Source organism: Crotalus tigris, unplaced genomic scaffold, assembly GCF_016545835.1.
Source record: "Crotalus tigris isolate CLP2741 ecotype Arizona unplaced genomic scaffold, ASM1654583v1 scf7180000020507.249382, whole genome shotgun sequence".
NCBI classification, from domain to species: domain Eukaryota; kingdom Metazoa; phylum Chordata; class Lepidosauria; order Squamata; family Viperidae; genus Crotalus; species Crotalus tigris.
The window spans coordinates 167651-192410 of record NW_024098050.1 but is presented as its reverse complement, the minus strand read 5'-3'; positions in this window follow the sequence as shown (position 1 = coordinate 192410).

Sequence of the window (24760 nt, the reverse complement as noted above, 5' to 3'; positions counted from 1 at the left end):
ATACTAGCTGTAACAGTAATTGCACCGCAAAACCATACTGAGATATTTTTTTTTCTATCTGTTAATGTTAAACATTTTCTTTTGGGTTTTTTTGGTCTGAAGTCAAAGAAGCTTATGATGTTATGTCATGCAATTTATGGCATATTTTATTACAAATAGTGTAAATTTGTTGATAGCTTCAGGAAGTTCTTGTTACTTTCTTTTCTAGATAAACTGCTTGAAATACCAATATTTAATATGATTGACAAAGATAAGATAAGATAAGATAAGGTAACCTTTATTGTCAATTTTTTTACTGTGGGCACAATGGCACACATCAAAAATGAAATTTAATTGCCCACTCTCAAAGTGAAACACATACATGACACACACCTAAACATACTATATACAACATATGTATAGACCTACACCCCTACATTTACATAACAAATAAATATTACATACTATCCATCTTGAATATATAATGGAAGGAGAAAGCTTGAGAGTTCACAAGGTTAATGCTGTATGATATGAAACTATGGCTGAAACTGGATGTTTTGCTGCAGATACCATGAAGCCTCCTCCCATAAGGTAACAAAGAAAACAAGTTGTGAAGAGGATATGTAGTCTCCCAGATAATCTTACAGACCCTGCTTAAGCAACACTTCTGTGCTATGTCCTGGATGGGAGGGAACTGCCAATGATTTTTCTGGCCATTGTCACCACTCTCTGCACCGCCTTCCTGTCTAGAACAGTGATGCTTCCAAACCAGATTGTGATGCTGTATGACAGGATGCTCTCAATCGTACCCCTGTAGAATGTGGTCAGGACAGGGGAAGGAAGATGTACTTTTCTCATCCGATGCAGAAAATGCAGGTGCTGCTGTGCCCGCTTCACCAGTTTCTCACTGTTGAGAGACTAAGCCAGCCTACTCATTAGCTCTACACCCAGGAATTTGATGCTGGTAACCATCTCCACAGGTGAATCATTAATGCACAGAGAAGTGTGGCTGTGCCTGCCTTTTCTGAAATCAACAATGATCTCTTTGGTTTTTCTGGAATTTAAAACTAGGCTGTTTTCCTTACACCAGTTCACCAACCCCTCAACATCCTTGAGGTAAGCTTCCACCTTGTCATCCTGAATAAGGCCCACTACTGTTGTATCATCTGTGAACTTCACAATATGGTTGGTGGCAAACCTAGCACAACAGTCATGGGTCAACAGGGTGAACAGCAGCAAACTTAAAGAATGATGGGTGAGAGGGGTGATCCCATAGGTGCTCCTTCTATCTGTTTGTATCTTTGTCCATTGTGGATGAAGTATGTGTTGGTTAGGCAGTGGTTGGTCAGATCTAGGATGTGCTTTGGGGGGTTGTATTTGTTTTGGATAGCTGTCAAGGCTTCTTTGATAGGCACTTGGGTGAAAAGGGATGTTACATCAAAGCCAAACCCATCCCTCAGATGAAATGCAACCACCATCAAGAAGCCAAATCATGACGACCTCACCAGCTGCTGCACCTCTCTCCAACCCCCACACAAAGCAAACATACACACACCATGAACACAGAGCTAGACCGTAAACTCGGAGCCAAACCAAAGCCCGATATGTTACTTCACAGCCTTCAGCCCTGGACATCACATCACAGAACTCAGAAGGCTACAACACCAAAGCTCAGGATGTTACAACACAGCCAACCACCCAGGATGGTGCAACACAGAACTCAGGATATCACTACACTAGATCTCAGGATGTCATCACACAACCCATTACCCAGGTCATTACAACACAAAAGACTAATGGGCACACAGCCAGCACCTCAACTACTCAGGATGTTACAAAACAGCCAAACAATCCACAAACAATAACTCCAACACAGCCAACCAAACCACCTACAGCAATTAAGCCAGCACTCCACACACATCCACCAATATATATAGAGAGACGGCAGCTCCGATCACACTTTGCTCGCACAAGCACGAAGCCGAAGACCCCAGCCTAAAGATGACGAGTGGGACCTCATCGAAATGTCGGCAAGATACTCTCAATCTTACATGGGAAAAGACCCGAATACACCAAGACCTGCATATATATATATATATATATATATATATATATATATATATATATATATTCATGATATTTGCCAAAGATCATGAAAAAAGTATGACTAATGTTGTCATTGTACATGAATATTATGTAATAATATTATTATGTAATAAGCTATAGATTGCAATTTTCAATGAATGAAGCAAAGCAGCTTGATTTCATATCCTAGTGTGAGTATGAACTTTGTGTGAAGATGGAGTCTTCCTGATCTTAGTCCTAAATTATTATAAAGATAGACCACTTGTCTAATTTGGCTTAAAAAGAAAGATACAATAAACTTGGGTATCTGTTTTGTATGTCCCATCCAGGCCATATGAACAAAATATGCATGTAATTTCAATCAAGAAATCAAGCATGTAAATAAGAATATGACATATTAAACTTCCCCTTTGCTCCTATAATGTGTGTCTACTTTAACTGTGTTAATTCCTGCAGTTTTCTGATCATTCATTTAGCAGAAGGAAGTATCTTAAAAGTAGTAATCTCCACTATGCTGAATATATTTGTGCAAAAGATAGTAACTTTTTGTTCTTTATGGGTATCATATCTTTTACCCTACAAAAGAGTATTGTTTAGAACAACATATGAAAACAGTACATTGAAGTGTTTGCTAAGGTATGTTAAGTTTTTCAATTGACGGTTTCTAATTGTATCAAAATTGTGTCCAAATATATGAATGTACAATAAATGTTAATTTTTTCCTAGGCAAATTGGTTCTCCCTACCTTCTAACATCCAAAATACAACTAATGATTACTTTATGACCTTACAGTTTTAAAGGCTCTATTATTTTCTTTATATCACGTGTGTAATTATGGAAAAATAAAACATTTTTCCTAATACAACTTACCAGTGAAGCATTGAACATTTGGGCCTGTTTAAAATTCAGCTAATTAAATGTTAAAAGAAATTTGCCAATTACCATGATAGATAATTATTCTTCTTGGTTACCTGACTATGTTTTCTATAGGTTTTTGCTCAGATGTCGGCTGCTATGCTGTTGTTAAATGTAATCATTGGTGCAATTCTAAGAATGCCTGGAAATGCAAGTTTGGTATTCTGAAATAATTGAACTGTGAATAAATTGGAAGAAATTAAGGTTGCCCCTAAGTGATAAGTCAAGGAGCAGCAAATATAGCAAAGTAAATGACAACCTACTACTTGATAAGATAGAAAAATGTGGGTTAGACAGCATCACCACCAGATGAATTTGTAGCTGGCTGACCGGCCATACTCAGTGTGTGGTCCTCAATGAACTGCATCTACATGGAGGGAAATGTGTAGTGGAGTGCCCCAGGGCTCTGTTCTGGGCCCAGTGCTCTTCAAAATCTTCATCAACAATTTGGACAAGGGGATAGATGGGGAACTCATCAAATTTGCAGACGACACCAAGCTGGCAGGAATAGCCAACACTCCAGAAGACAGACTTAGGATACAGGACGATCTAGACAGACTTGAACACTGGGTGCTATCTAACAAAATGAAATTCAATGCTGAAAAAAGAAAGGTTCTACATTTAGGCAAGGAAAACCAAATGTATAGATATAGTATAGGTGGTACCTTGCTCAATAATAGTAACTATGAGAGAGATCTCAGAGTCCTAGTGGACAATCACTTAAATATGAGCCAGCAGTGTGCTGCAGCTGCCAAAAAAGCCAACACGGTGCTAGGCTGCATTAACAAAGGGGTAGAATCAAGATCACATAAAGTATTAACATCACTTTACAAGGCCATACTTGGAATACTGCATCCAGTTTTGGTCCCCATGATGTAAAAAAGATGTTGAGACTCTAGAAAGAGTACAGAGAAGAGCAACCAAGATGATTAGGGACTGGAGGCTAAAACACATAAGGAACGGTTGCTGGAATTGGCTATGTCTAGTTTAATGAAAAGAAGGACTAGGGGTGACATGATATCAGTGTTCCAATATCTCAGAGATTGCCACAAAGAAGAGGGAGTCAAGCTATTCTCAAAAATGCCTGAAGACAGGACAAGAAGCAACAGATGGAAATTAATCAAGGAGGGAAGCAACCTAGAACTAAGGAGAAACTTCCTGACAGTTAGAACAATTAACCAGTGGAACAATCTGCCTCCAGAAGCAGTGAATGTTCCAACACTGGAAATTGTTAAGAAGAGACTGGAAAGCCAGTTGTCTGAAATGGTAGAGGGTTTCCTGCCTGAGCAGGGGGTTGGACTAGATGACCTCCAAGGTCCCTTCCAACTTTATTATTACTATTATTATTATTATTATTATTATTATTATTATTATATTATATGGGACAATAGATCTAGTATATACTGTATAGTAAATAAAGTGTACAGTATATAACAAAATGTTTCTTACTGTCTGGTAATGCACATTGTCCAAAGAGGAATCTCTTTCCTCTTACAGCCACTAAATCCAGAGTCTGCAGGTATATGTTTTGAATTCTGGACTAACAATGTCAAGACAAGGCAGATATATATTCTACCAAATAAAGATTCCATCCCGGATTAATTTCTTCTTACACAATGGATTTATTAGTTCTTTTTCCCTTTTGTTTTATCCCTGCTTGTGCCATACTTCAGGAAAAGACTGGATGTATCTATGGTATGCTATAGAAATGTATACAGAAAGAATCTAGCTAAATGTTCATGGTCCATAGGCAAGCAACTTTCATTTGCCTTTTTATAATATTGTCAGAAAATCAATTAAAGAAGGGAAATAATTATTTGTAAAAGCAATATTTGAGTGGAAGAATGCAAGTTTTTTCATGGGGTATTTCTTTCACAACATATTTCTTTGCCATTCATTGTGTAATGACTGCCCATCTTATCTCTTCCCTAACTTCAAACTTTTAACTTAACTTTATGAATTCCAATTCCTAGATTTATCATTATTCATTATGGAAAATAGTTTTCCGTTTCTGGCTGCATTCCTTTCATCTCTTAGACTTGAATTCAGTACATAAACTCTAAAGTAACACCAATTTACTTCAGTTTGAAATTCTAGATCTTGATATTTATGTGCAATGGCTGCAGTGGATTCTTAGTTATGATTCAAAAGCAGCTGAATATATCCATATTTTTATAGAAATGATCCCTCTTCAGTTTCTGTACTTTTGCTGGTGAATCATCAAGTTTGCATTATTTACCATTCTTAGTTATTATTTTCTTTCAATTATGTAAATGCTTGAAGTAACAAGAATAAATTCATGATAAATAAACAACATATATGCAAGGCAGTTGTAACTGGAATAACAATAATGCTACAACAACAACAGCAACAACAACAATAAAGCAAAAATAAAATGTTGTTTCTAAGTGTTATTGACTCACTCATTGTGGACATAGTAGTACAATATCCATTATAATGTATTTCTTATAAACTGGCAATATTGTAAATGTGACTAAATTTGCTTGCAATGAAAGCACAGCATTAGTGATTAAAAAAAATCTGTGAAATAACTGATGCTCAGATGTCTTACTCAGTTGTATTTATATTTCTTCATGGAGTTATTGTTATTACTCATCCAGTAGGCATTTTGTAAAAGAATATTCAAGAATCTTCAGTTAAAGTGTGCTAGGCACATAGAAATATATAACTTAGCTTACTAAGGCACTTTTACATATAATGTCATATAGCACATATCATAAAGATATCCTACTTATTACCTAGAAGAAAATAAACAGGATCTGGTCTATTGCAATCTACTCACATTCCTAGTGCCACCAAGATTTTTAAAATTTGAAGCATTTCAAAAAGATGTATGTCTAAGAGACATTATAATCTAAACTATTGAGTAGTAACGGGAGGGAAATATTACACTGCTTACATGCCAAATTTTGTTGACTCCTTTTTGTTGAATAATTTTACCCAAACCTCAGGTTCCTTGTTATTCTTTTCTGCAACAGAAAAAAGAATCTTTCTGCATTATTCTTTCCAATCACATACACAATCAAAGAACAGAGGGTGATTAAGTGAAAGAACAAATTATATGGCTGAGGTTCCTACTGGCCAAATGAATGATGCTCCTCCTGAAATAGACTGATGCTCTTATCTTGATTTAGTCTTCTTTGTGAAAGAAAGAAAAAAAAAAGAGGGGAAAGGATGGCTGAAATCCCAAAGGATTAGAATAGCAGTCTTTGCCTCAAACAAATACTCAGTTTGCCTGCACTGGCTAATTCTTTAATGGGCAGCCATTATTCTGACAATCTTAAGACTATTCGTTACTGAAGGGACAGGGCAGTTATTTTCGTGGGACAATAATCTCCAGCCTAATGTTTTTGCTATTTTTTTTCATTGCTTACTGCACTCCACTTTTCCCTAAAATAGCCAATCTCCTGAAAAGATGAAAACACATCCTCTTGCAGTGCTTGCTCAAATCACATTGCCACAGTAAGTGGTACTTCACAAGGTTTCACTTGAACGGTGCCAATGCGCTATTGTTCCTCCTTTTCAGCTTCACCTTTGAAGCACAATGAAATTGTTCAGTTTCTTTTTGTTTGGAATGGTGGTAGGGTGGAGGATTGATCAAAGAGTGGGCAATCAAATTCACAGTCAGACAGGCACTGACTTTGACTGTAAATTGGCATTCGAATGCCAGCCATTGGGACGTGATGAGAAATTATTTTTCAGTCTTTGCTGACTGCCATTTTGCCCGGCTTAATAATGCACCAAAATTGCATTCACAAACATGGTCTGGAATTTTGATTTTTCACTACTTGGGGAAGGGGAGGAGACAGATAAATTTGTGCTACCATTAAATCTCAGCCCTTTTTCTAGAACAGATTTTTATTATTATTATTATAAGATACTTGCAATCACATCAATCACAAGTAACTAAGAAATAATAATGTGATGTATTCCCTCCTCCCTCAGAATGGCTTTACAAATAGAATCAGGCCATTTATATACTAAATTAATTCAATAATTGTTTACTTCCTTACTGTAACCTCATATAGTCAAGGATAAAGCAACAAAAAGATGAAAGGATAACCAGATGAAGTTGTAAGATTATATCATTATTAAAAATAGAAGTTGACAGTCTTTTAGAGAGAGTGCACATCTGGAATTTTGAGAAACTGGCACAAGTACTCACAATAGAATTGCCATGGGAGACTTGTCCATTCATAAAACATCTGCAAATAAATGTGAGAGTTACAAAGTTCAAAGGCACTGAAATAAACAAATGTCATGGCAAATTTGTTTTGGTTTGTTTGCTTGTTTTTAATTAACAAAATATTGTTTGAGAATAGGTGAGGCAGAAGCAATCTAGGAATACAGCACTGGTTTCAAATTCCATTTTGAATTCTGTGAACATGGGTGGAAATGTACAAACCTACTAATACTTTAAAGTAGTTGATACCATTATGCAAATCTTAGTATTAACATTGCATTTTCAATAACATCAACAAACAGAAATATAGTCCTATGTAATTATATAATAAACAGAACAACTCCAAACCTTTTGGTCAAGTTGCTGGAATATTATCCTTTGCTCTTTTGTTGGGGAAAAAAAACCAGCAAAAACAATACAAATGTTGAAAACAACAGACTGCACAACTGACTATTACAAATCACGTATACATTTTTCCTTTAGATATTCCATATTTTTTTAGCCAAGCACTATGCCTCCAAATTTTGCTTTATAAATAAGTATTTTCCAAATACTGCCATATTACCAAGAACACAATTTACAGCTTTAAGATTCAGTATTTGATGCAGAATCAGATTAACAATCCATCTGTTGTCAGTCCAAAATGTGGCAATGATAGTACAGTATATGTGGATCCAATTCTTATATTGCATCTCAAACAGCAAGACTTTTACAACAAACACTTATTAAATATTTAGGAGGTGTCTAAGATACACAAAACTCTGTAGTATAAATCTCAAGATCATAAAGAAAAATCTCATGTTGCAAAAAAAACCAAAAAAACTGTCCAGTGTTTACTAGATTGGAAGGGTCCTCATTCCAGATGTTGTATAAATAATGATAGCAACTTTGTTCAACTTCCTATAGAACAAAGTAATTGGTTTAAGAACCACAGTTAATTGTCTCAGACCACTATGGTACTTCGGAAGCATAAGAACATATGGATTAAAAGATCCTAATAACAATGTTGGAGTTGAATAAACAGCTAAAAAACATGTCCTTGAACTTACCAATTGCTGTATGTTATTTAAAACAGCCTTCTCTCCATTACATTTTTTGCATGTTTTAAATCTCAATAGCAAGAAGTATTTAAAAATATACATTCCAGTCTTCAAAACATGGACAACTGACTTGGAAATATAAATTCTGAGGAACTAAGTATTAAAATAACGCTAGAGAAAAAGACAACTAATTGTGCACCTATTTTAAAGACATGTTTAAGTTATACACTTAAAAAAATAAGTTTAAAAAAATCCTTATACAGATTATAGTTTCAACTTTAGTGGATAGCAGTGTATTCTATGAACAACTTTGAAAAACACACCAAAGAAATGTTGCAAATAAGATGAAATTTATAACTGAATTAAGTACAATTAAGATTCATTTTATTTTGATGCAACATTAATGAAGTCCACATATTTTTTAATGTTCACTGTAAGGAAACTGCTAGCAATGTCTCTTTTAACTAAGTAGCCCCTGGTTAATTAGAATCTTTATAGCTTATAATTACCTCAGTTGCCATTAAAAAGCCAGAAAACTGGGGAAACAGCTTACATAACTATTATGATGAACTTTTAAATTGGCAGGACAATACAAATCTGGAATAATGATACTAGCTGGTCTATTGACAGATATTACAACTTTTAAGGGTAATTTTGGTCCCTCACAGAAGCAGATGTTATTTTACAGTCAGTGGGAGGTAAAGATAGTATAATAAGAACTGAGTTATCTCTATCCCAGCAAATAAATGTAAGCACACAATAGTAATACACAGTGGTATTCAATAGTATACAAAATGCACAACTTTCAATCTGGGACCATTTCAAGTCAATTCGAAATCAAAGTTGATTTATTCCCCTCTGGCTTATCAAAGGCACTATTTCTCTGTGTGATGTTTATCCACCAAAAAGTATTTGCATGTAGCTATAGATATCTATTTACATATTCCTTCAAGACTACAAGATTTCTAGATTTTTTTAAGTAAATGAAGAATTTTGATTCATACACCATACTTCATAATATTCCAATATATTTATCTGGGCTGGGAAAAAAACAAGGGTAAAGTTTAAGATTTTGCAGGATGCCCGAGAAAGAGATGGGCTTAAAGCACCCAATTTGAAATTATATTATGATGCAGCCACCTTAACTTTGATAAGTGATTGGCTTAATTTAACAAATAAAGATGTTCTTTCTATTGAAGGGTGGGATTTACTGTATGGTTGGCATGCATATTTGATTTTTAATAAGAAAGTTGATCGGGCTTTTAAATATTTTAAGGAATGCTTTTCTTCAAGTTTGGAAGAAGTATTATTATAGGTTAAATTATAAAATACCTATTTGGGGGATTCCTGGACATGTAATTGAGGGTGTTTCTAAGGGGATGAATTTTGATAAAATTTCGTCTAAGGAGTTATTAATTTGGTCAGGTAAAGATTGGCATTTAAAATCTTTAGACGTATTAAGACAAGAAAACATTTTATATTCATGGTTTCATTATGCACAAATTGTGGATAGATGGACAGTAGACAAGAAAGTTGGAATAACATTAGGATTAATGTTATTAATCTCATCGTTCAGATTAAAGATTAGAATCATGCTCATATTAAAAGAATCTATGATAAGTTAATAAAATTGGATTCGGAAACAGAGTTAGCAAAAGATTGTATGATTAAATGGGCTCAGAATATCCAGAAACTGATCTTATTGGACCAATGGGAGAATATTTGGATTAGAAATGTTAAATTTACACAGGCCCAAAATTTGAGGGAAATTTTTTATAAAATGTTTTATAGGTGGCATTTGGATCCCAAAAAATTGGCTTGTATGTATCCTAACTTACAGTCCAAATGTTGGAGGTGTGGTAGTACTGATGCAACTTACTTTCATGTTTGGTGGACCTGTAAGAAGGTTAAAGCTTTCTGGATAATGATTTGGTGGAACATTCAAAAGATTTTTAAAAAGAAGATAAAGTTTACTCCTCAACTATTTTTATTGGGTATTTTTATAGATTTAGATGTTAATGAAACTATTTTAATATTGAATTTAATAACTGCAGCAAGATTACTTGTAGGTTTATACTGGAAGAAGGATTCACTGCCCACTTTAGAAGAATGGATACTTAAGGGTTCTACTTTAGCGGAAATGGCAAAAATTTCTGCGTATTTAAAGGACCATACACAAGAAAAAATTATTATAGTGTGGAGAAGATGGATAGATTATATTCAGCATAAATATGGAACTTTAAAGTTCCATTTATTTTATGATTAAAGTTTATAATTATTATTTATAGATTCTTATAATATTTGATTTATAGTAGATTTGTTTATATTATTATTTTTTTTGTTAAGTTTAGAGTGAGTTAAGGGAAATGTATGAATTTGTTTATTGTATAGAATTTTTTTTGTTTTAAAAGTTATATATTGTGTTAGTTTTGTTTATAATAACCCTGTATTTTGCTCTGGGAAGTGGGGGGTAGGGGGGGTAGGGGGGATTAAGTATATATAGAAATATTAAAGTATGAAATAGATGGAGTAATTTAGAGGGAGGTGCCGCTCAGGTGTTTCCCCTGAACTGTATCCGAAGAGGGATAAGAGGGGAGGAGGAGGGAAGGAAGGAAGTTGGAAGGGAGGAAGGGATGAAGGGAGAGAGGAGAGGAGAGGAGAGGAGAGGAGAGAGGGAGTAGGGAAGGAAGGAAGGAAGGCTGAGAGGGCGGACGCAGTCGGGGGGAGATAGGCAAGCGACACCTAAGGTCTTATTTTAAAGGTATTTTTCTCTTTTTTTAGTTTTATATATAATGTATGGAAAGTATTATATGTATTGAAAATTTAAATAAAATTTTGAAAAAGAACAAAGCAATTGGTTTTTTATTGCCTTCTACATGATTTTGTGGAAAGCAGTGTAGGAATAAGAATAACTGAATAACAGAGTTGGAAGAGACCTTGGAGTTCTTCTAGTCCAGTGTTTCCCAAACTTGACAATTTTAAGGCATGAGGACTTCAACTCCCAGAATTCCACAGCCAGCATTGCTGGCTGTGGCATTCTGGGAGTTGAAGTCCTCATGCCTTAAAATTGTCAAGTTTGGGAAACACTGTTCTAGTCCAACCCTCTGCTCAAGCAGGAAACCCTATACCATTTCAGACAAATGGTTGTCCAATCTCTTCTTTAAAATCTCTAGTATTGGACCACCCACAACTTTGGATGCAATTTGTTCCACTGATGAATTGTTTTGTCGAGAAATTTCTCCTTAGTTCTAAGTTGCTTCTCTCTTTGATTAGTTTCCATTCATTGCTTCTTGCCCTGCCTTCAGGTGCTTTGGAGACTAGATTGACCCTTTTCCTTACATATTGGAACACTACTATCAAGTCACTCCTACTCCTTCTTTTTAATGTAAAAAGAAAATGGGAAATAGGAAAATAGAGCCAGAACAAAAATCCAGTGAAAATTGTGTACTGAAATAAATCCAAGCTAGAGACAAAGAGGAGGATAAACCAGGGTGAGATGAATACGAGCAAAGATCATGCAAACATATCAGGATATAATGAAAGAGTAAGAGACATATAATTAAATTCACTTTGAAAAAGCAATCTGTTACTAAATAGTGAAGGAACTCTAAGAAGAGTTGAAAAAGACAGATGCAAAATAGTTTTTTTTTTTAAAAAAAAAATCTTCAAAGTCAAATGTTTTGTCCTGGGATCATTTCTTCTGCCACACATTGAAATCTCAACACGTATGCCTAGTTGCTTATGTCCTGAAAATATTACCTGTAAAATTTGGAGTAACTTTTTAGACTTGAAGTATACATTTTGTTTCCCAACAACCTAGACAGACTGTGTCAAGCAAACCAATCATTATTCAGTGCCCTTCAAAACATGTCCATCACAAACTCTGCTCTCTATACTTAAGATGATTTGATCTCCCACTACACAATCTGCTCTTCAATCTCTTGAGTGGTATATTCATTATTTCAGTACAGACAGAAGATGATCTTCTATGGGATTATTTCACCACCATAAAGTTCTTCTTCTATGAGACTCTCAGTTTCTCTAAAACCAGAAAGATGTTACAATGGAATGTTTGCATAGCTTTACTTATCTTTCCCACATTAGCTATTTTAGTTCAAGGAAATTATTTTTTTCCCCTGAGAGGGGGAAAAAAAAAACCCTCTCTTACTGACATTTTAAATTTACAGCTTTTTAGAGAGAGAGAGAGAGAGAGAGAGAGAGAGAGAGAGAGAGAGAGAGAATTATCTGTTTTGAGGGTAAATAAGATTTATTTGCCCCTTTATGGATTACTGCCTTGTCATGGCGAAGGGGCTTGCGTAACTCAATGAAGCTATATGCTATGCCGTGCAGGGCCATCCAAGACGGACAGGTTATAGCAGAGAGTTCTGACAAAATGTGATCCACTGGAGAAGGAAATGGCAAACCACTCCAGTATCTTTGCCATGAAAACCCCATGGACAGTACTAAAAGGAAAAAAGATATGACGCTGGAAGATGAGCCCCTCAGGTCGGAAGGTGTCCAATATGCTACTGGGGAAGAGCAGAGGGCTAGTACTAGTAGCGCCAGAAAGAATGAAGCGACTGGGCCAAAGCCGAAAGGACGCTCAGCTGTGGATATATCTGGTGGTGAAAGGAAAGTCCGATGCTGTAAAGATTTTTTCTCCATAGGAACCTGGAATGTAAGATCCATGAATCAAGGCAAGCTAGACGTAGTCAAAAAAGAGATGACAAGAATGAACATCGACATCTTGGGAATCAGCGAACTAAAATGGACAGGAATGGGTGAATTTAACTCAGATGACCATCAGGTATACTACTGTGGGCAAGAATCCCTCAGAAGAAATGGAGTAGCCTTCATAGTCAATAAAAGAATAGGAAAAGCAATACTGGGATACAATCCCCAAAATGACAGAATGATCTCAATTCGAATCCAAGGCAAACCATTCAATATCACAGTAGTCCAAATCTATGCCCCAACCACTGGTGCTGAAGAGGATGAAATTGACCGGTTCTATGAAGCCCTACAGCACCTTATAGAATTAACACCCAAAAATGATGTCCTTATCATCATGGGGGATTGGAATGCTAAGGTAGGAAGCCAAAAGATAACCGGAATAACAGGCAAGTTTGGCCTTGGAGTACAAAATGAAGCAGGGCACAGGCTAATAGAATTTTGTCAAGAGAATACGATGGTCATAACGAACACTCTTTTCCAACAACACAAGAGACGGCTCTACACATGGACATCACCAGACGGTCAACATAGAAATCAGATTGACTATGTTCTCTGCAGCCAAAGATGGAGAAGCTCTATACAATCAGTAAAAACAAGACCAGGAGCTGACTGTGGCTCAGATCATGAGCTTCTCGTTGCAAAATTTAGGCTTAAATTAAAAAAAGTAGGGAAAAGCACTAGGCCACTCAGGTATGAACTAAATCATATTCCTGATGAATATACAGTAGAGGTAACAAATAGATTTAAGGAATTAGATCTGATAGACAGAGTGCCTGAAGAACTATGGATGGAAGTTCGCAACATTGTACAAGAGGTAGCAACTAAAACCATCCCAAAGAAAAAGAAATGCAAGAAAGCAAAATGGCTGTCTGAGGAAGCTTTGCAAATAGCTGAGGAAAGAAGGGAAGCGAAAGGCAAAGGAGAAAGAGAAAGATACACCCAATTGAATGCAGAATTCCAGAGAGTAGCTAGAAGAGATAAGAATGCCTTCTTAAATGAACAGTGCAAAGAAATAGAAGAAAACAACAGAATAGGGAGGACCAGAGATCTCTTCAAGAAAATTGGAGATATGAAGGGAACGTTTCATGCAAAGATGGGCATGATAAAGGACCAAAATGGCAGAGACCTAACAGAGGCAGAAGAGATTAAGAAGAGATGGCAAAACTACACAGAAGAACTATACAAGAATGAGCTTAACGTCCCAGATAACCACAATGAGATGGTCACTGACCTCGAACCAGACATCCTAGAATGTGAAGTGAAATGGGCCTTAGAAAATCTGAGCAACAACAAAGCTAGTGGAGGTGACAGTATTCCAGCTGAGCTATTCAAAATCTTAAAAGACGATGCAGTAAAAGTGCTACACTCAATTTGCCAGCAAATTTGGAAAACTCAACAGTGGCCACAGGATTGGAAAAGGTCAGTTTACATTCCAATTCCAAAGAAAGGCAATGCCAAAGAATGTTCAAACTATCGCACCATTGCACTCATTTCACATGCTAGTAAAGTTATGCTTAAAATCTACAAGCTAGACTCCAGCAGTATGTGGATCGAGAACTACCAGAAGTACAGGCAGGATTTCGAAGAGGCAGAGGAACTAGAGATCAAATTGCCAACATACGCTGGATCATGGAGAAAGCTAGGGAGTTCCAGAAAAACATCTACTTCTGCTTCATTGACTATGCTAAAGCCTTTGATTGTGTGGATCACAACAAATTGTGGCAAGTTCTTAAAGAGATGGGAATACCAGACCATCTCATTTGTCTCTTGAGAAACCTATATGCGGGTCAAGAAGCAACAGTGAGAACCGAACACGGAACCACTGATTGGTTCAAAATTGGAAAAGGAGTCCGGCAAGGCTGTATACTGTCGCCCTGCCTATTTAACTTATATGCAGAGCACATCATGAGAAAGGCAGGGCTAGATGAATCAAAAGTTGGAATTAAGATTGCCGGGAGAAATATCAACAACCTAAGATATGCAGATGATACCACTCTAATGGCAGAAAGTGAAGAGGAACTAAAGAGCCTCTTGATGCGGGTGAAGAAGGAGAGTGCAAAAGTTGGCTTGAAATTCAACATTAAGAAAACCAAAATCATGGCATCCGGCCCTCTCAATTCCTGGCAAATAGATGGGGAAGAAATGGAGGTAGTGACAGATTTTATTTTTCTGGGCTCCAAGATCACCTCAGATGGGGACTGCAGCCAAGAAATTAAAAGACGCTTGCTCCTGGGGAGGAAAGCTATGGCAAATCTAGACAGCATACTAAAAAGCAGAGACATCACCCTGCCAACAAAAGTGCGTATAGTCCAGGCCATGGTTTTCCCAGTTGCAATGTATGGCTGTGAAAGTTGGACCATAAGAAAGGCTGAGCGCCAAAGAATTGAGGCCTTTGAACTATGGTGCTGGAGAAGACTCCTGCGAGTCCCTTGGACTGCAAGGCGTTCAAACCGGTCAGTCCTAGAAGAGATCAACCCCGACTGCTCTTTAGAAGGCCAGATCCTGAAGTTGAAACTCAAATACTTTGGCCACCTAATGAGAAGGAAGGACTCACTGGAGAAGGGCCTAATGCTGGGAAAGATTGAGGGCAATAGAAGAAGGGGACGACAGAGAATGAGATGGCTGGATGGAGTCACTGAAGCAGTAGGTGTGAATTTAAATGGACTCCAGAAGATGGTAGAGGACAGGAAGACTGGAGGAACGTTGTCCATGGGGTCGCGATGGGTCGGACACGACTTCGCAATTAACAACAACAACAAGATTTATTTTCAAGCTGACTGAAAGAAAAAAATAGTGAACTTGCATAAATGCTGAATTTGTTTGTTTATTGTACTTGTGCTTCATTATTTCTTTCTATATAATTTTTACAAAGATGAGCTAGTTTCAAAAGTTACCTCAATGAGAAAATGATGCTTCTCCCCATATCAAGGGTTTAGGAAGATTGAAATTGCTCTGCATTTTAGACTATGTGCTCACAAATATTTGCCACTATTATGCAAATATTATGCAAATAAGGACCTGGATAGTGACAAAAAGAGAATTTGCAGAACTCTTTTTTACATTTCTCTGTCATTTCCCTTTCCCCCACATTGATAGTGATCTAGATGAAACCTAATTTAAATGGGGCTGGAAAAAGCATCAGGTGGAAAAAAAATATGTTCCATGAGACTTGAATTCTCCTGAACTTCCACTATCATCATAGAACCACTCTAAGGAATTGTGGGGCAAAGAAAATAGCAGCTTTATAGCAGGGATCCCCAAACTGTGGCCCACTGTGCACTACCGGGTTGTGGCCTGTTAGCAACCAGGATGTGGAAGCTGTGGGCCAGTGCATACATGTGTGTGCAATCACACTTACACAAATGGCAGGTACCACTGCTTGAAGCCACACTTGCATGAGCAGCAGGCACCAGCATTTGCAATCGCACTTGTGTGAGTGGCAGGCACTATCACTCCCAGTCCCACTTGCACTCACACAAATGAAGCTGTGTGCACCCATGCAGGCATGCCTGTCCCTCACACAAAACCATACCCTCTTCTCCCCCACTGCTCCAGACTGGGCCGCCAAGCCAGAAAGGTTGGGGAATGCTGCTTTATAGGATTTGATCTTCCTGCTGCCACAGATGCCAAGAAAAAAAAAAAAGCAAACTGACATCCTGTTATCTACCAAAAAAAAAAAAAAAAAAAAGGTCTGGCCAGCCATTTAGGAATACATTATATATCTCTTTATCCATAAGTCTGTCAGTCCAGCATTTCTTCTTGAAAACTTACCTACACTTGTTTTCAACAAAGACTACTGCTACATTAAAAGTTAATAGGAACTTTTATTTCCATGTTAGTAGCTTGAAAACAATGGAGAACTAACACTATTCTCCTCATCTGTGAATATACCCACTGATATTCTATAGGGCTATGGAATCTTAAACTTATATTAGCTTTCCCTCAATATTGGCTATTTATTGCTAGTCATTATTATTACTTTTTTGACTAAAGCTAGAAACAAAACATTTCAATGGGCTGTTATGCTATCTGCTCAGTAATGATTAACAAAATTTTCCTGTTCTAACATTCCTTTTTTTTCTCCTTACCCTTTTTGTCATTCATTGCCCTATGGAGATATTTTACTTCCAAATATGTTTATTCCCTTTTCCCAAGGCAGACTCCCTTGATAACATTTTCCTCAAACCGATTTCTAATTGTTAAGGGATTTGTTTGTTTGCTTTCTTGGTTTGCAGCCCAATCCTTCTGCGTCAATTTTGCTACCACCCAAAAGCGGCAGGAAGAAAAGTCAGATGGCATTTTTGCAATCATTTGTTATTCTTCAGTGAAGAATTCGCAGTTCTTTGCACAGATTGTCATCTGGTGGGGTTCTTCCCCTCTTTTTTTGTCAGTTTTAACCGAGGAAATCTCTCTGTGGGCAGGGATTTTGCTGAATGTGTGGGAGAACACTAGAAAATTTATATAGCTCATGATTTGCCAGTGCAATATTTTGTTTGCACATTTGATAATTACTTTGATTGCAAACCTGGAATGAGCACCCCAGAACATCTTTGAAGATAAAAATTAAGAACAAACAGAAGCAGACTGATTTTGACATTGTTTTCTCATTCTGATAGGATGGACTGCACAGAACTATTCCAGTCACTAAAATGTTCTACACATATTGATGGCTTGAAATTCTCTTTGGTATGACATAAATGCAAACATATGACACTACATAAAGAAATATCAAAAAGTTCAGGCTCCAAAGAATATGCTGAATATGAAGTCAGGTTTTTTTTATATTTTAGCAAAGTGCTGTCTATTTTGAAGATTTTTGTTCTCTATGATCTTCAGCAGAGGTCACTGCATTACCTAGTCTATGATCTTTTGAAAGGAGCAAAATTAAAATTTTATCTTTGTAGTAGTACTTATGAAATTCATATTCCTTTGTGTGCCATACAAGTATGTGAAGATATATTGTATAGAACTTTTAATTTCTTATATGGTTTCTGCTCTTTGAGTCATATACTGTATTATATCAGTATTTCCATTCTGCAATCTCTTAACATGACTTTTTTTAATCATAGAAATAGTAAACTAATGCTTTCCAAATTTTCATTAATACAATTTTAAATAATGTTGTTTCATCCTAATGCTGATAGTAAACCTTGACCATACAATTAAGATTTGTATATTTCACCTACCTAACACAATCTATCTTTTTTCAGAATCGCTAATACTTATCACAATACTTACAGGTAATGGAACAACCAAAGAAATGCTGCAAGGAATACAGCTTGGAAATGTATATGAATAACGATAACTGAAAATGTATTAGTTAGGATCATATATTGCTCTAACGTATGGTGTGATTTGTTGAATGACTCATCTTTGCTTTTACATAATACAGATATGTAAGCTTTGGTTTAAATCACACTCAACAGACCAAAATGGCAGGGTCCAAATCTCATATTAACTCAAAACTAAAACAATATGGCATGGTATAATATGTGAAATCTACCTATTTCCTAATTCCTGTATTAAGGAAAATACATTATTTGGATTTCTTTTGTTTTAACCAAATCATTTTAACCAATTATGATAACCACAGCTTAAATTATTCTCTCTCTTCTATAAATGAAATAATCTAAGAAGCAATGAAACAGAGAGAGAGAGAAAGAGAGAGAAATCCACAATGAATGTTCAGGTTTTCTGCCTGAGCAGGGGTTGGACTAGATGACCTCCAAGGTCCCTTCCAACTTTATTATTATTATTATTATTATTATTATTATTATTATTATTATTATTATTATTATTATTATTATTATCCTAAATGAAAGATATTCATTCATCACCTTCCCACACAGATATAAAAGCAATTGTTTGTTGTCATCTATATTAAAGATGTAGCTGTAGTGACTGCTGACACTTCTCCATCCCCACTTAGTAGTAATAGGAGCTTTCTCAGCCTGAGCTATGCTGTTTCCATTCAATATTTTAATCTTTAGCCAGGGTTGGGAATCTGCAATCTCAATATTGCATTTTTGATTTTGAAAAGAAAAATGGGAAAATGACCCAGCAATCTTTCCTAGTGAAAATCTTTGGTTGATTTACTGTCTGTTTCTTACTGCATATAAATTGCTACAATATAAGAAATTAATTTTCTTATTTTTTTTAGTAGGGTTTTTTTTTGGGGGGGGAGAGAGGTTATTGAAAAACATATGAAAATCAAACTCCAGCTTTGTGTGGTTACTGGTACAAAAAAAATTTGAAAAATTGCTTTGGCTGGGAAAAACACACCTACACTAATGTTTCTGATAGAAACATTGAATATGGATGTTTAAAATCTTTCTGTTCTTGCTTAGGTGGCAGCATAAAATCAATATTGGTGAAACTTGAAAAAACCAGCTAGATCAAGGTTTGCTAGCAGAACTCAGCAGGAAATGCAACAGATATTAGCTACACTGGGAAGCTTAAAAAATATTCCAGAAAAAAATAATGAAAATCAAGACATCAAGTCCAATTTGATTAGACAAGAATTGTATTTTTGTTTTTAATTTCTTTTACTATCACATATAATAAATCACAATGAATCACAATTGATTACAATGAATCATGCCTTTCATCTGTACAGCAATGTTTGACGGACTCTACTTGCCAAGGAGCATAGGTTGGCATACTCCTTTCTTATACCTAAAGTATAAGAAAGACCATATGAAGAACAGAAAAGAGATGCTACAAGGCAAAGTATTATGTGGCCACTATATTAAAAAATATCTATAAAGGCTAAGAAAAAGATCTGGCAATGACTAATAGTAGAAAAGTTGAAGAAAGACACAGAAGGGCTAATTTTGGTTACACAAAACAGAACTTAAAAAGAAATGCAAACAAAGACAGAATTGAGAAGACAAAAGAGACAGCAAATACCATCTCTGCAAAGAATCTGAAGAAACTGTGGATCACTTAATTAGCTGCTGAAAGAAGATTGCACAGACTGATTACAAACAATGGCAAGACAAAATAGCAACAATTGTGCATTGGAATATCTACAAGCAATACCACTTGCCTGAAAGCAAGAATTGGTAGAACCACAAAACAAAGTAATAGAACATGAAGAAGCCAAACTACTTTGGGACTTAGAATGCAAACAGATAAGAAAATTAGAAAAAAATAGAAGTTAGGAAAAAAAAGTTGGGATAGTGTAACCCTGGAGACAGCAGAACAGAAAAAAAAAAAAAAAACCGTGAAAAAATCCCCACAAAATGCAAAGATCTGCAAATAGAAATAGAACCCCTGTAGTAAAAGCAAGCAATGAGAGTACCAATAGTAATAGGCACTGTACAATCCCAAAACAACAGGAGCACCACTATCAGAGTTGACAGTTACCATCAGTTAATTGATTGGATTTTAAGAAGTTACTAAAATTATCTTTATAGATGTGATGAAGTATTTTATATATTTCCATTCTTTTCCCTTGCTATTTATCCTTTTTTTACTTTTTTCTATTTTTCTTTTGCACTTTCTATTCCAAAATTTTATTTCAAATTCATTTGGACACTAAGTCCATTTATAACTTTTCATAATTTTAATCACTGTTTTGTTGTTCATTAGAAAAACAATTTTATGTCCTTAAACTTGTATTTAAATAAACTCACCTGGTACTATAAAATTTATCAATCTAAACTTTCCTAATGGTTGTAACTGTGTTTTAAATTTTCAAAAGTAGTTAGGAAAAGAAATATGTGAACTCAGTGTCCTTTCAAAGGCACAAAAATATGGCTATTCCTGATCTCTCAGAATTTTAAATACACCAAAGACTTCTGTTTTGTGGTCTGCTCACAAGTCACAACTGTCTGGAGCACTTGTGGATGATCTCAGGTGCTTTTTTTATCTGACTCATTATTACAGCACAGACATCAGTTCCACTTTTATCAGAGACATCTTCATTTTGCCATTTCTCTCTTGAAGTCCACTATATTAAAAGTGCTATTAGGATTATATCTATCACTCTTTATTCCAGTAAATAATTCTTTAAATATGGATTCTTACAAGTGGAAGACAAAATCAGTATATACCATCTAAAATTTCTATACAACAGTTAAAGATTCAACCACCAGTTTTTATATTCTTAAATGTAAATGTATGTCTACTTTTAATGAAGAGAAGGATGAGGGGGGACATGATAGCAGTGTTCCAATATCTCAGGGGCTGCCACAAAGAAGACGGAGTCAAGCTATTCTCCAAAATGCCTAAGGGCAGGACAAGAAGCAATGGATGGAAACTAATCAAGGAGAGAAGCTACCTAGAACTAAGGAGAAACTTTCTGACAGTTAGAACAATTAACCAGTGGAACAACCTGCCTCCAGAAGCAGTGAATGCTCCAACACTGGAAGACGTTAAGAAGAAACTGGACAGCCATTTGTCTGAAATGGTATAGGGTTTCCTGCCTGAGCAGGGGGTTGGACTAGATGACCTCCAAGGTCCCTTCCAACTTTATTATTATTATTATTACTATTAAATAATTATTCTGATTATGCATTATTTAGCCTGTAAATTCTATTAGTCTTTAAACCTTCATATTCTGGAAATATATGTGAAGCTAAATGAGCCTCATTATACATAATTCATATGTATAATTCGTATGATAGAAAAGGTACAAATCACAGCCAATCCTAATTAATTGTTGGATTCCTTTATTATAAATGTTAAATTTGCAATAGTTTAAGCATTAACATATAAGAGATTTCCCTTACTAAAATCAATGTATATTGGTAGCAGTATAAGATGCTTACTTAATGTATTTTTAAATGGTAAAAGAGATATACACAAAGAGATTTTATCAATGTTTTTGATAAATGAATAGCTTTGCAAAAGTTTACAGCTAAAAAAATTATTCGCTTAAGAGAGATTATTCTATTCATGCAGACTTTAGATTTTTTAGATTGCTGTGAAATTGGTTCTGCATATTAGAAAATCTTCTAAGACAGCTTTTCTCCTTGCATTGCTGACAAGGACATAGAACACTGCATAAAGAAATCAACAGAGCAACATAAATTCTTGAATAGAATTTTCAAGGTCCACATGAGACAATTAAAAGAAGTTTGGTCAAAGACCAGATAGGAATGTACAGAACATATAGACATGTTAATGTTTGTTCGTGAATGGTATCTGCATGACTGAATGCTACATACAGAACAAGAAAGAGAAATGGTTGCTCGCAAACTTAGTTTAATAGATTTTTTTTTTAAAAAAAAGGACTGCTCCAAAGAAGTTCTGAAAATTATTATTATAAAAATTGACTTAGCTAGCCTGAGAGTTCAAGAAAAGGCAACAAAATGATTAGAAGGCTACTAGATGTCCTCTACAAGGAAAAAGTACAGTGATTGGGACTTTCTAGTTCAGAACAAAAGAAGTAAAAATTATAGAAGTACACAGGGTAGAAAATGCAACAAGGAGAACTCTCTTTCACGCATAGAAAGAATATTGACAAAGTTGTGGAAGACTGATTTATTAACTGCAATTAATCTTACTGAATCACTGCTAGCATACTTTAAAGGCCAGCTTCTAGGAAAAAGACACATTTGGTTGGTCCTATGTTTCTGACTGTTAGAACAGATGGCTATTGGTCCTGATCCACAAGGACAAATGTGTTCTTAAAACATTAGAGTTCTTATATTATTACACAGATTTTTTAAGGATAGCTCTATTAATGACTTTATTTTATTGATTTTATCTGATTTCTATAGTGCCCATATAAAAGGGCAGCAGGGAGGACTAAGGCAGGACTTCCCTCAGACCCTCCCTCTCCTTCTTTCCTTTCTTCTTCCTAAGTACAGAGTGGTGGGAAAATATTTGAGATGAGGGAGGAAGAAAAACAGGCAAGAAACGCAGCTGGGCAGGTGTCACCCTTCATGAGGAATGAAGAAATGCACATCACCTGGAAGTGGCCAGCACATGGCCCTCACTTACTTCACATATCTAGCTTGGTGGGTCTGGGGGAGAGGATGCCACAAGCAGCGTGAGAGTCAACGTTACCTGAACAATGCCGCCCAGCCCCCAGTCTGCCCAGTTTCGGCAGGAACTGAGGTGCTCTCCTCACAGTACCAAGAGGCTGAGCCAGGTGGCACAAATCAGAAAAGAAGCGTGATGCCGCCTAGCCCCCAGCCTGCCTGGTCTTGGCAGGCAGCGAGGCACTCTCCTCACAGTGCCAAGAGGTTGAGCCAGGCGGTGCAAAGCTCACCAGCTTTGCACCTTGCTGGCTGCTGAAACTGGGCAGTCTGGGTGCTAGGCAGCATTGCACTTCTCATCAGTTTTGTGCCACCCAGCTCAGCCTCTCGGCTCTGCAAGGAGAGCATCCCTCCCCCAGAGCCCATCAAGCCGGATATGTGAAGTAGGCAAGGGCCATTTGCTGGCCATTTCCAGGCGATGGTGCATTTCTTCATTCCTCACAAAGTGTGATACCTCCCCAGCATGCACTCAGGGGGTGAGACCGACCTGGCAGGTGCTGGTTCTTCACTGTTTCCAGATGGCCTTGTGGAGCTAAGACTGAATGCATTTCAGTATAGATGGCCACCACAAAATTGTACAATGGCTCCCGGCTGGCCTGAGCCAGGGCCAAGGCAGTGGGGGCCATTCCCTCATTGTTTCCAGGATGGCTTCGCGGACCACATGAAACCACTTCACGGGCCGTATCCGGCCCCCGGGCCTTGTGTTTGACATGTCTGATTTAGTTTCACATGTTTATGACAAGGCAATGCATAGAACCATATACTCTTCAAATCACATTTTGCCCATTAATTTCTGATCTCTGTATAAAAAGAATTATGGCATTACAAACATTGCAGGAAAGTGTCAATAAGGGCAATATGTCCACAGGAATTACTGGAAGATTATAGGAAATGATCTTCACTTAAAATGACTATGGACACAAAAGGCTTGCATTTATATTAACGCAACCCATCCATGATCTATTTAACCTGCTTAGACAGATAAACCCAGATGAACGATAGGGAGTGCCTTCAGTGGCTTCTCTCTTTTGTGTCAGGTGAAGCCAGGCTCCATAGGAAAATTCTTTACTTTAGGACCACTAAGACTGAGCAGTGAAAGATAATATTTACAAAAGACTTTTCCTTTAGGACCTGATGAAGCTCAGGAGCTGTTTGAACCATATTTCTTGAGAAATGTTTACATACATTGCTGAAGTTTCATATGAAAGCACAGTGATTTAGAGAGAATGCTGAATGTAAACATATATTCAGTTTTTAAACAATGAATTAAGTAGGCCAGATGGACAAGGATACTTTTCAATGTGAAAAAAAAAATCTGACTGGATTTCTACTGATCAGCACAACTGATAAATTCTAGAATCTTTTTTAAAAAAAAATGCACATTTTTCTCAATCTAAAAACAATGATTCAGATCTAGAAATCTCTGCATAAAAAAACCTTAACCTTAGAGTAGTTTTGCCTGTATAATGATCCATCAGTACAGAGGCATAAAATAAAATAAAATAAATAGAAAGTTTCTTATGTCTGTGGGTCACTTTAGTTCAGTATTCTCTATATTGAATGTGAAGAGCTTTTCATAATTTTATCTACAGATAAAACAATTGTTGCAACTATGAGATAGATGGCATATAAATTTAGACAGATATAAAAATCAATATCATGGATCATGTGAGGAAATAAAGCTGAGATTGTTGTCTGTAATTTGGAAAAGTAGCAGCTAGGCAGAAATACTTCCCACCTCCACATCCCTCATGACTTCATGTAATCACTTGATTCACAAGCATCCAAGTTGGTGGTGAAGCTGCCTGTGATAA